Source organism: Rutidosis leptorrhynchoides, chromosome 6, assembly GCF_046630445.1.
Source record: "Rutidosis leptorrhynchoides isolate AG116_Rl617_1_P2 chromosome 6, CSIRO_AGI_Rlap_v1, whole genome shotgun sequence".
NCBI lineage: Eukaryota > Viridiplantae > Streptophyta > Magnoliopsida > Asterales > Asteraceae > Rutidosis > Rutidosis leptorrhynchoides.
Window position 1 is genome coordinate 225,576,007 of NC_092338.1, and position 12,798 is coordinate 225,588,804.

Genomic DNA, 12,798 nt, shown 5'->3' on the forward strand with positions numbered 1-12,798 from the left:
CTACTTAACAAAAATGCTTACAATTACATCCTCGTTTAGTTTCATCAACAATTCTACTCGTATGCACCCGTATTCGTACTCGTACAATACACAGCTTTTAGATATATGTACTATTGGTATATACACTCCAATGATCAGCTCTTAGCAGCCCATGTGAGTCACCTAACACATGTGGGAACCATCATTTGGCAACTAGCATGAAATATCTCATAAAATTACAAAAATATGAGTAATCATTCATGACTTATTTACATGAAAACAAAATTACATATCCTTTATATCTAATCCATACAACAACGACCAAAAACACCTACAAACACTTTCATTCTTCAATTTTCTTCATCTAATTGATCTCTCTCAAGTTCTATCTTCAAGTTCTAAGTGTTCTTCATATATTTTACAAGTTCTAGTTACATAAAATCAAGAATACTTTCAAGTTTGCTAGCTCACTTCCAATCTTGTAAGGTGATCATCCAACCTCAAGAAATCTTTGTTTCTTACAGTAGGTTATCATTCTAATACAAGTTAATAATCATATTCAAACTTTGGTTCAATTTCTATAACTATAACAATCTTATTTCAAGTGATGATCTTACTTGAACTTGTTTTCGTGTCATGATTCTGCTTCAAGAACTTCGAGCCATCCAAGGATCCGTTGAAGCTAAATCCATTTTTCTCTTTTCCAGTAGGTTTATCCAAGGAACTTAAGGTAGTATTGATGGTCATAACATCATTCAATTCATACATATAAAGCTATCTTATTCGAAGGTTTAAACTTGTAATCACTAGAACATAGTTTAGTTAATTCTAAACTTGTTCGCAAACAAAAGTTAATCCTTCTAACTTGACTTTTAAAATCAACTAAACACATGTTCTATATCTATATGATATGCTAACTTAATGATTTAAAACCTGGAAACACGAAAAACACCGTAAAATCGGATTTACGCCGTCGTAGTAACACCGCGGGCTGTTTTGGGTTAGTTAATTAAAAACTATGATAAACTTTGATTTAAAAGTTGTTATTCTGAGAAAATGATTTTTATTATGAACATGAAACTATATCCAAAAATTATGGTTAAACTCAAAGTGGAAGTATGTTTTCTAAAATGGTCATCTAGACGTCGTTCTTTCGACTGAAATGACTACCTTTATAAAAATGGCTTGTAACTTATTTTTCCGACTATAAACCTATACTTTTTCTGTTTAGATTCATAAAATAGAGTTCAATATGAAACCATAGCAATTTGATTCACTCAAAACGGATTTAAAATGAAGAAGTTATGGGTAAAACAAGATTGGATAATTTTTCTCATTTTAGCTACGTGAAAATTGGTAACAAATCTATTCCAACCATAACTTAATCAACTTGTATTGTATATTATGTAATCTTGAGATACCATAGACACGTATACAATGTTTCGACCTATCATGTCGACACATCTATATATATTTCGGAACAACCATAGACACTCTATATGTGAATGTTGGAGTTAGCTATACAGGGTTGAGGTTGATTCCAAAATATATATAGTTTGAGTTGTGATCAATATTGAGATACGTATACACTGGGTCGTGGATTGATTCAAGATAATATTTATCGATTTATTTCTGTACATCTAACTGTGGACAACTAGTTGTAGGTTACTAACGAGGACAGCTGACTTAATAAACTTAAAACATCAAAATATATTAAAAGTGTTGTAAATATATTTTGAACATACTTTGATATATATGTATATATTGTTATAGGTTCATGAATCAACCAGTGGCCAAGTCTTACTTCCCGACGAAGTAAAAATCTGTGAAAGTGAGTTATAGTCCCACTTTTAAAATCTAATATTTTTGGGATGAGAATACATGCAGGTTTTATAAATGATTTACAAAATAGACACAAGTACGTGAAACTACATTCTATGGTTGAATTATCGAAATCGAATATGCCCCTTTTTATTAAGTCTGGTAATCTAAGAATTAGGGAACAGACACCCTAATTGACGCGAATCCTAAAGATAGATCTATTGGGCTTAACAAACCCCATCCAAAGTACCGGATGCTTTAGTACTTCGAAATTTATATCATATCCGAAGGGTGTCCCGGAATGATGGGGATATTCTTATATATGCATCTTGTTAATGTCGGTTACCAGGTGTTCACCATATGAATGATTTTTATCTCTATGTATGGGATGTGTATTGAAATATGAAATCTTGTGGTCTATTATTATGATTTGATATATATAGGTTAAACCTATAACTCACCAACATTTTTGTTGACGTTTTAAGCATGTTTATTCTCAGGTGATTATTAAGAGCTTCCGCTGTCGCATACTTAAATAAGGACGGGATTTGGAGTCCATGCTTGTATGATATTGTGTAAAAACTGCATTCAAGAAACTTATTTTGTTGTAACATATTTGTATTGTAAACCATTATGTAATGGTCGTGTGTAAACAGGATATTTTAGATTATCATTATTTGATAATCTACGTAAAGCTTTTTAAAACCTTTATCTATGAAATAAAGGTTATGGTTTGTTTTAAAAATGAATGCAGTCTTTGAAAAACGTCTCATATAGAGGTCAAAACCTCGCAACGAAATCAATTAATATGGAACGTTTTTAGTCAATAAGAACGGGACATTTCAGTTGGTATCCGAGCGTTGGTCTTAGAGAACCAGAATTTTGCATTAGTGTGTCTTATCGAGTTTGTTAGGATGCATTAGTGAGTCTGGACTTCGACCGTGTTTACTTGAAAAATGATTGCTTAACAAATTTTGTTGGAAACTATATATTTTTAACATGTGAATATTATGTGATATATTAATCTCTTAACGTGTTTGATATTATGTGATAGATGTCTACCTCTAGAACAAGTCTCATTGACTCACCTAATAATAATGAAGAGTCAAATGTAAATTGGAATGATTCGTGGACTGATTCACAAGTTCCCGAAGAGGAACCGGAAGAAGAGTCGGAACCGGAAGAAGAATCGGAACCGGAAGAAGAATCGGAACCGGATGAAGAAGTAGAACCGGTGGGGGAATTAATAAAACGGTTAAGTAAAAGAAAATCCTCAACCAACCGACCAAGGTTAATTATAGTCAATGGTGTTTCCGCCAAGGAAGCAAAATATTGGGAGGATTACCAATTCTCCGATGAATCGGATTCCGACGAGAATTCCGATGATGTTATAGAAATTACCCCAACTGAATTTAAAAAGGCAAAAGAAAATAATAAGGGAAAGGGCATAAAAATAGAGAAATCTAATTCCAACCCCGATGAACTTTATATGTATCGTCAACGCCCGAAGTCCTTAAGTTGTAACAATGACCCGGGAACCTCTAAACCACTAGGTTTTTCTAAACCAATGTGGATAACGACGGCTCGTATTAGGGGAACATCATATATCCCTAGAAACTTGGCAAAACGAACCAAAACCGAAGAAGAAGAAACAAGCGAGTCGGAATAAGATAGTTGTATTCGTGTGGTGTAATATAAGTAATATAGTGTGCTTATGCTTTATGATATATGTAAAAATTGCTTGTATTAATAAGTATTTTTTTTTATGAATCTAACTCTTGTCTATTTTACAGTATAAAAACACAAAATGGATAGACAATCCAATATTTTAAGAGACCTACCCGGAGACATGATTGATGAAATGTTGTCTAGAGTCGGTCAGAATTCTTCGGCACAACTATTTAAGGCGAGATCAGTTTGTAAGACATTCGAAGAACGTTCCAAGAATGCCTTGGTTTATAAAAGGCGTTCGTTCGGAAGATGGGGGATATCACATTGGGAAATCCATAAGTTACGATGTGTTTACTTTGACGCATATATTGCGGGGAACCCAAATGCTATTTTACGCAATGGGTTAAGAAATTATTTTGACTCAATATATCCGAATATTGGACTTCGTGATTTAGAAAAAGCGGCTAACATGCAACATAAAGAAGCATGTTATGCTTACGGATTAGTAATGTCCGCTTCTCACCAAAGTGAGAACAAGAACATCGGGCTACAACTATTAAACAAAACGTTCCCACAAGTGACGGAGTCGGTAATTGGGGTAAGAAATGAGGTTTTTAGATTGTTACGGGACTGTTGGACATTACGTAACCCTCGTCCCTTTGACGACGTTACAACACGCTGTCTTATCAATGGCCATAACAGTTATGTTCCACAAGACCAAGGATGGGAAGTAATCATAGTAATACCAGAATGCATGACTTGTTTCTGGACGTATGAATTACGTGTCTTTATTACCTTTGCTGAACGACTTGTGTACTAGCTAGAATTATCTTCACAACCATCTTGTATCAAATTTATTGTGTGCTATATTTCATGCTATATGTAAAATAAGCGGTATTGTAAGTTTGTAAAATATTGTATAAAAGTTTGAACGCGAAATATTATTATAATCAGTTTTTCATATAGAATTGTAGTAGTTGAATTGTATATTAGCTACTAAGTATGAACTTAACGGGTAGGTACTACCCGAATTTAAACTTATAAAACGCTAATATGAAGAAAAAGCTTTTATAAATGAGTTCATATTATGCTACGAAATACTATTAACTACTCTTAATATTCTGTATGATTAACTTGTTTCATTTGACTATTTTGAAGGAAATGGCACCGACTACTCGACACACAGTGAATATGAATGAAGAGGAATTCCGTACTTTTCTAGCTTCAAACATAGCCGCAGTACAGGCTGCGTTACATACCAACAATAACCTTGGATCTAGCAGTACAGGAAATCGTGTAGGATGCACCTACAAAGAATTCACTGCCTGCAAACCTTTGGAATTTGATGGAACCGAAGGACCGATCGGATTGAAACGGTAGACCGAGAAGGTCGAATCGGTGTTTGCCATAAGTAAGTGTACTGAAGAGGACAAAGTGAAGTACGCTACGCATACCTTCACAGGTTCTGCGTTAACATGGTGGAATACCTATCTAGAGCAAGTGGGACAAGACGATGCGTACGCACTACCGTGGTCAGCATTCAAGCACTTGATGAACGAGAAGTACCGTCCCAGAACCGAGGTCAAAAAGCTCAAGACAGAACTTAGAGGGTTACGAACCCAAGGATTTGATATTACCACGTACGAAAGACGATTCACAGAATTGTGCCTATTGTGTCCGGGAGCGTTCGAGGATGAGGAAGAGAAGATCGACGCGTTTGTGAAAGGATTACCGGAAAGAATCCAAGAAGATATAAGTTCACACGAGCCCGCCTCCATACAACAGGCATGTAGAATGGCTCACAAACTAGTGAACCAGATTGAGGAAAGAATTAAAGAACAGACGGCTGAAGAGGCCAATGTGAAGCAAGTCAAAAGAAAGTGGGAGGAAAACGATGATAAGAGTCACCAATACAACAACAACAGCAATTACAATAATAATCGCAATAATTATCCCAACAATCGCAACATCAATCGCAACTACAACAAATGGCCCAACAACAACAACAACAACAACAACAACAGCAACTACAACAATCATCCCAACAACAATAACAACCGCAACAACAACAACAATCAGAAGCAGCTATGCCAAAGGTGTGAAAAGTATCACTCGGGGTTCTGCACCAAATTTTGCAACAAGTGTAAAAGAAATGGTCATAGCGCGGTGAAGTGTGAGGTCTACGGACCAGGGGTTAACAGAACGAAAGGAACAAATGGTGTCGGAACGAGTAATGGCGGAGCAAGTAGTGTCGGAGCAAGTTATGCCAATGTAGTTTGTTATAAATGTGGAAAACCGGGCCACATTATTAGAAATTGCCCGAACCAGGAGAACACGAATGGACAAGGCCGTGGAAGAGTTTTCAATATTAATGCGGCAGAGGCACAGGAAGACCCGGAGCTTGTTACGGGTACGTTTCTTATTGACAATAAATCTGCTTACGTTTTATTTGATTCGGGTGTGGATAGAAGCTATATGAGTAGAGATTTTTGTGCTAAATTAAGTTGTCCATTGACGCCTTTGGATAGTAAATTTTTACTCGAATTAGCAAATGGTAAATTAATTTCAGCAGATAATATATGTCGGAATCGAGAAATTAAACTGGTTAGCGAAACATTTAAGATTGACTTGATACCAGTAGAGTTAGGGAGTTTTGATGTGATAATCGGTATGGACTGGTTGAAAGAAGTGAAAGCAGAGATCGTTTGTTACAAAAATGCAATTTGCATTATACGAGAAAAAGGAAAACCCTTAATGGTGTACGGAGAAAAGGGCAACACGAAGCTACATCTTATTAGTAATTTGAAGGCACAAAAACTAATAAGAAAAGGTTGCTATGCTATTCTAGCACACGTCGAGAAAGTACAAACTGAAGAAAAGAGCATCAATGATGTTCCCGTCGCAAAAGAATTTCCTGATGTATTTCCGAAAGAATTACCGGGACTACCTCCACATCGATCTGTTGAATTTCAAATAGATCTTGTACCAGGAGCTGCACCAATAGCTCGTGCTCCTTATAGACTCGCACCCAGCGAGATGAAAGAACTGCAAAGCCAACTGCAAGAACTATTAGAACGTGGTTTCATTCGACCAAGCACATCACCGTGGGGAGCTCCTGTTTTGTTTGTCAAGAAGAAAGATGGTACATTCAGGTTGTGTATCGACTACCGAGAGTTGAACAAACTTACCATCAAGAACCGCTACCCACTACCGAGAATCGACGACTTATTTGATCAACTACAAGGCTCGTCTGTTTATTCAAAGATTGACCTACGTTCCGGGTATCATCAAATGCGGGTGAAAGAAGATGATATTCCAAAGACTGCTTTCAGAACACGTTACGGTCATTACGAGTTTATGGTCATGCCGTTTGGTTTAACTAATGCACCAGCTGTGTTCATGGACCTTATGAACCGAGTGTGTGGGCCATATCTTGACAATTTTGTCATTGTTTTCATCGATGACATACTTATTTACTCAAAGAATGATCAAGAGCACGAAGAACATTTGAGAAAAGTGCTAGAAGTATTGAGGAAAGAAAAACTGTACGCTAAGTTTTCAAAGTGTGCATTTTGGTTGGAAGAAGTTCAATTCCTCGGTCACATAGTGAACAAAGAAGGTATCTAGGTGGACCCGGCAAAGATCGAAACAGTTGAAAAGTGGGAAACCCCAAAAACTCCGAAGCATATACGTCAATTTTTAGGATTGGCTGGTTACTACAGAAGATTCATCCAAGATTTCTCCAAAATAGCAAAACCCTTGACTGCATTAACGCATAAAGGGAAGAAATTTGAATGGAAGGATGAACAAGAGAAGGCGTTTCAATTATTGAAGAAAAAGCTAACTACGGCACCTATATTGTCATTGCCTGAAGGGAATGATGATTTTGTGATTTATTGTGACGCATCAAAGCAAGGTCTCGGTTGTGTATTAATGCAACGAACGAAGGTGATTGCTTATGCGTCTAGACAATTGAAGATTCACGAGCAAAATTATACGACGCATGATTTGGAATTAGGCGCGGTTGTTTTTGCATTAAAGACTTGGAGGCACTACTTATATGGGGTCAAAAGTATTATATATACCGACCACAAAAGTCTTCAACACATATTTAATCAGAAATAACTGAATATGAGGCAGCGTAGGTGGATTGAATTGTTGAATGATTACGACTTTGAGATTCGTTACCACCCAGGAAAGGCAAATGTGGTAGCCGACGCCTTGAGCAGAAAGGACAGAGAACCCATTCGAGTAAAATCTATGAATATAATGATTCACACTAACCTTACTACTCAAATAAAGGAGGCGCAACAAGGAGTTTTAAAAGAGGGAAATTTAAAGGATGAAATACCCAAAGGATCGGAGAAGCATCTTAATATTCGAGAAGACGGAACCCGGTATAGGGCTGAAAGAATTTGGGTACCAAAATTTGGAGATATGAGAGAAATGGTACTTAGAGAAGCTCATAAAACCAGATACTCAATACATCCTGGAACGGGGAAGATGTACAAGGATCTTAAGAAACATTTTTGGTGGCCAGTTATGAAAGCCGATATTGCTAAATATGTAGGAGAATGTTTGACGTGTTCTAAGGTCAAAGCTGAACATCAGAAACCATCAGGTCTACTACAACAACCTGAAATCCCGGAATGGAAATGGGAAAACATTACCATGGATTTCATCACTAAATTGCCAAGGACTGCAAGTGGTTTTGATACTATTTGGGTAATAGTTGATCGTCTCACCAAATCAGCACACTTCCTGCCAATAAGAGAAGATGACAAGATGGAGAAGTTAGCACGACTGTATTTGAAGGAAGTCGTCTCCAGACATGGAATACCAATCTCTATTATCTCTGATAGGGATGGCAGATTTATTTCAAGATTCTTTCAGACATTACAGCAAGCATTAGGAACTCGTCTAGACATGAGTACTGCCTATCATCTACAAACTGATGGGCAGAGCGAAAGGACGATACAAACGCTTGAAGACATGCTACGAGCATGTGTTATTGATTTTGGAAACAGTTGGGATCGACATCTACCGTTAGCAGAATTTTCCTACAACAACAGCTACCATTCAAGCATTGAGATGGCTCCGTTTGAAGCACTTTATGGTAGAAAGTGCAAGTCTCCGATTTGTTGGAGTGAAGTGGGGGATAGACAGATTACGGGTCCGGAGATTATACAAGAAACTACCGAGAAGATCATCCAAATTCAACAACGGTTGAAAACCGCCCAAAGTCGACAAAAGAGCTACGCTGACATTAAAAGAAAAGATATAGAATTTGAAATTGGAGAGATGGTCATGCTTAAAGTTGCACCTTGGAAAGGCGTTGTTCGATTTGGTAAACGAGGGAAATTAAATCCAAGGTATATTGGACCATTCAAGATTATTGATCGTGTCGGACCAGTAGCTTACCGACTTGAGTTACCTCAACAACTCGCGGCTGTACATAACACTTTCCACGTCTCGAATTTAAAGAAATGTTTTGCTAAAGAAGATCTCACTATTCCGTTAGATGAAATCCAAATCAACGAAAAACTTCAATTCATCGAAGAACCCGTCGAAATAATGGATCGTGAGGTTAAAAGACTTAAGCAAAACAAGATACCAATTGTTAAGGTTCGATGGAATGCTCTTAGAGGACCCGAGTTCACCTGGGAGCGTGAAGATCAGATGAAGAAGAAATACCCGCATCTATTTCCAGAAGATTCGTCAACACCTTCAACAGCTTAAAATTTCGGGACGAAATTTATTTAACGGGTAGGTACTGTAGTGACCCGAACTTTTCCATGTTTATATATATTAATTGAGATTGATATTTACATGATTAAATGTTTCCAACATGTTAAGCAATCAAACTTGTTAAGACTTGATTAATTGAAATATGTTTCATATAGACAATTGACCACCCAAGTTGACCGGTGATTCACGAACGTTAAAACTTGTAAAAACTATATGATGACATATATATGGATATATATATAGTTAACATGATACTATGATAAGTAAACATATCATTAAGTATATTAACAATGAACTACATATGTAAAAACAAGACTACTAACTTAATGATTTTTAAACGAGACATATATGTAACGATTATCGTTGTAAAAACATTTAATGTATATATATCATATTAAGAGATATTCATACATGATAATATCATGATAATATAATAATTTAAAATCTCATTTGATATTATAAGCATTGGGTTAACAACATTTAACCAGATCGTTAACCTAAAGGTTTCAAAACAACACTTACATGTAACGACTAACGATGACTTAACGACTCAGTTAAAATGTATATACATGTAGTGTTTTAATATGTATTTATACACTTTTGAAAGACTTCAATACACTTATCAAAATACTTCTACTTAACAAAAATGCTTACAATTACATCCTCGTTCAGTTTCATCAACAATTCTACTCGTATGCACCCGTATTCGTACTCGTACAATACACAGCTTTTAGATATATGTACTATTGGTATATACACTCCAATGATCAGCTCTTAGAAGCCCATGTGAGTCACCTAACACATGTGGGAACCATAATTTGGCAACTAGCATGAAATATCTCATAAAATTACAAAAATATGAGTAATCATTCATGACTTATTTACATGAAAACAAAATTACATATCCTTTATATCTAATCCATACACCAACGACCAAAAACACCTACAAACACTTTCATTCTTCAATTTTCTTCATCTAATTGATCTCTCATAAGTTCTATCTTCAAGTTCTAAGTGTTCTTCATATATTTTACAAGTTCTAGTTACATAAAATCAAGAATACTTTCAAGTTTGCTAGCTCACTTCCAATCTTGTAAGGTGATCATCCAACCTCAAGAAATCTTTGTTTCTTACAGTAGGTTATAATTCTAATACAATTTAATAATCATATTCAAACTTTGGTTCAATTTCTATAACTATAACAATCTTATTTCAAGTGATGATCTTACTTGAACTTATTTTCGTGTCATGATTCTGCTTCAAGAACTTCGAGCCATCCAAGGATCCGTTGAAGCTAAATCCATTTTTCTCTTTTCCAGTAGGTTTATCCAAGGAACTTAAGGTAGTATTGATGGTCATAACATCATTCGATTCATACATATAAAGCTATCTTATTCGAAGGTTTAAACTTGTAATCACTAGAACATAGTTTAGTTAATTCTAAACTTGTGCGCAAACAAAAGTTAATCCTTCTAACTTGACTTTTAAAATCAACTAAACACATGTTCTATATCTATATGATATGCTAACTTAATGATTTAAAACCTGGAAACACGAAAAACACTGTAAAACCGGATTTACGCCGTCGTAGTAACACCGCGGGCTGTTTTGGGTTAGTTAATTAAAAACTATGATAAACTTTGATTTAAAAGTTGTTATTCTGAGAAAATGATTTTTATTATGAACATGAAACTATATCCAAAAATTATGGTTAAACTGAAAGTGGAAGTATGTTTTCTAAAATGGTCATCTAGACGTCGTTCTTTCGACTGAAATGACTACCTTTACAAAAATGGCTTGTAACTTATTTTTCCGACTATAAACCTATACTTTTTCTGTTTAGATTCATAAAATAGAGTTCAATATGAAACCATAGCAATTTGATTCACTCAAAACGGATTTAAAATGAAGAAGTTATGGGTAAAACAAGATTGGATAATTTTTCTCATTTTAGCTACGTGAAAATTGGTAACAAATCTATTCCAACCATAACTTAATCAACTTGTATTGTATATTATGTAATCTTGAGATACCATAGACACGTATACAATGTTTCGACCTATCATGTCGACACATCTATATATATTTCGGAACAACCATAGACACTCTATATGTGAATGTTGGAGTTAGCTATACAGGGTTGAGGTTGATTCAAAAATATATATAGTTTGAGTTGTGATCAATACTGAGATACGTATACACTGGGTCGTGGATTGATTCAAGATAATATTTATTTCTGTACATCTAACTGTGGACAACTAGTTGTAGGTTACTAACGAGGACAGCTGACTTAATAAACTTAAAACATCAAAATATATTAAAAGTGTTGTAAATATATTTTGAACATACTTTGATATATATGTATATATTGTTATAGGTTCGTGAATCAACCAGTGGCCAAGTCTTACTTCCCGACGAAGTAAAAATCTGTGAAAGTGAGTTATAGTCCCACTTTTAAAATCTAATATTTTTGGGATGAGAATACATGCAGGTTTTATAAATGATTTACAAAATAGACACAAGTACGTGAAACTACATTCTATGGTTGAATTATCGAAATCGAATATGCCCCTTTTTATTAAGTCTGGTAATCTAAGAATTAGGGAACAGACACCCTAATTGACGCGAATCCTAAAGATAGATCTATTGGGCTTAACAAACCCCATCCAAAGTACCGGATGCTTTAGTACTTCGAAATTTATATCATATCCGAAGGGTGTCCCGGAATGATGGGGATATTCTTATATATGCATCTTGTTAATGTCGGTTACCAGGTGTTCACCATATGAATGATTTTTATCTCTATGTATGGGATGTGTATTGAAATATGAAATCTTGTGGTCTATTATTATGATTTGATATATATAGGTTAAACCTATAACTCACCAACATTTTTGTTGACGTTTTAAGCATGTTTATTCTCAGGTGATTATTAAGAGCTTCCGCTGTCGCATACTTAAATAAGGACGAGATTTGGAGTCCATGCTTGTATGATATTGTGTAAAAACTGCATTCAAGAAACTTATTTTGTTGTAACATATTTGTATTGTAAACCATTATGTAATGGTCGTGTGTAAACATGATATTTTAGATTATCATTATTTGATAATCTACGTAAAGCTTTTTAAAACCTTTATCTATGAAATAAAGGTTATGGTTTGTTTTAAAAATGAATGCAGTCTTTGAAAAACGTCTCATATAGAGGTCAAAACCTCGCAACGAAATCAATTAATATGGAACGTTTTTAGTCAATAAGAACGGGACATTTCACACATGGGCTGCTAAGAGCTGATCATTGGAGTGTATATACTGTAGTGACCCGAACTTTTCCATGTTTATATATATTAATTGAGATTGATATTTACATGATTAAATGTTTCCAACATGTTAAGCAATCAAACTTGTTAAGACTTGATTAATTGAAATATGTTTCATATAGACAATTGACCACCCAAGTTGACCGGTGATTCACGAGCGTTAAAACTTGTAAAAACTATATGATGACATATATATGGATATATATATATAGTTAACATGATACTATGATAAGTAAACATATCATTAAGTATATTAACAATG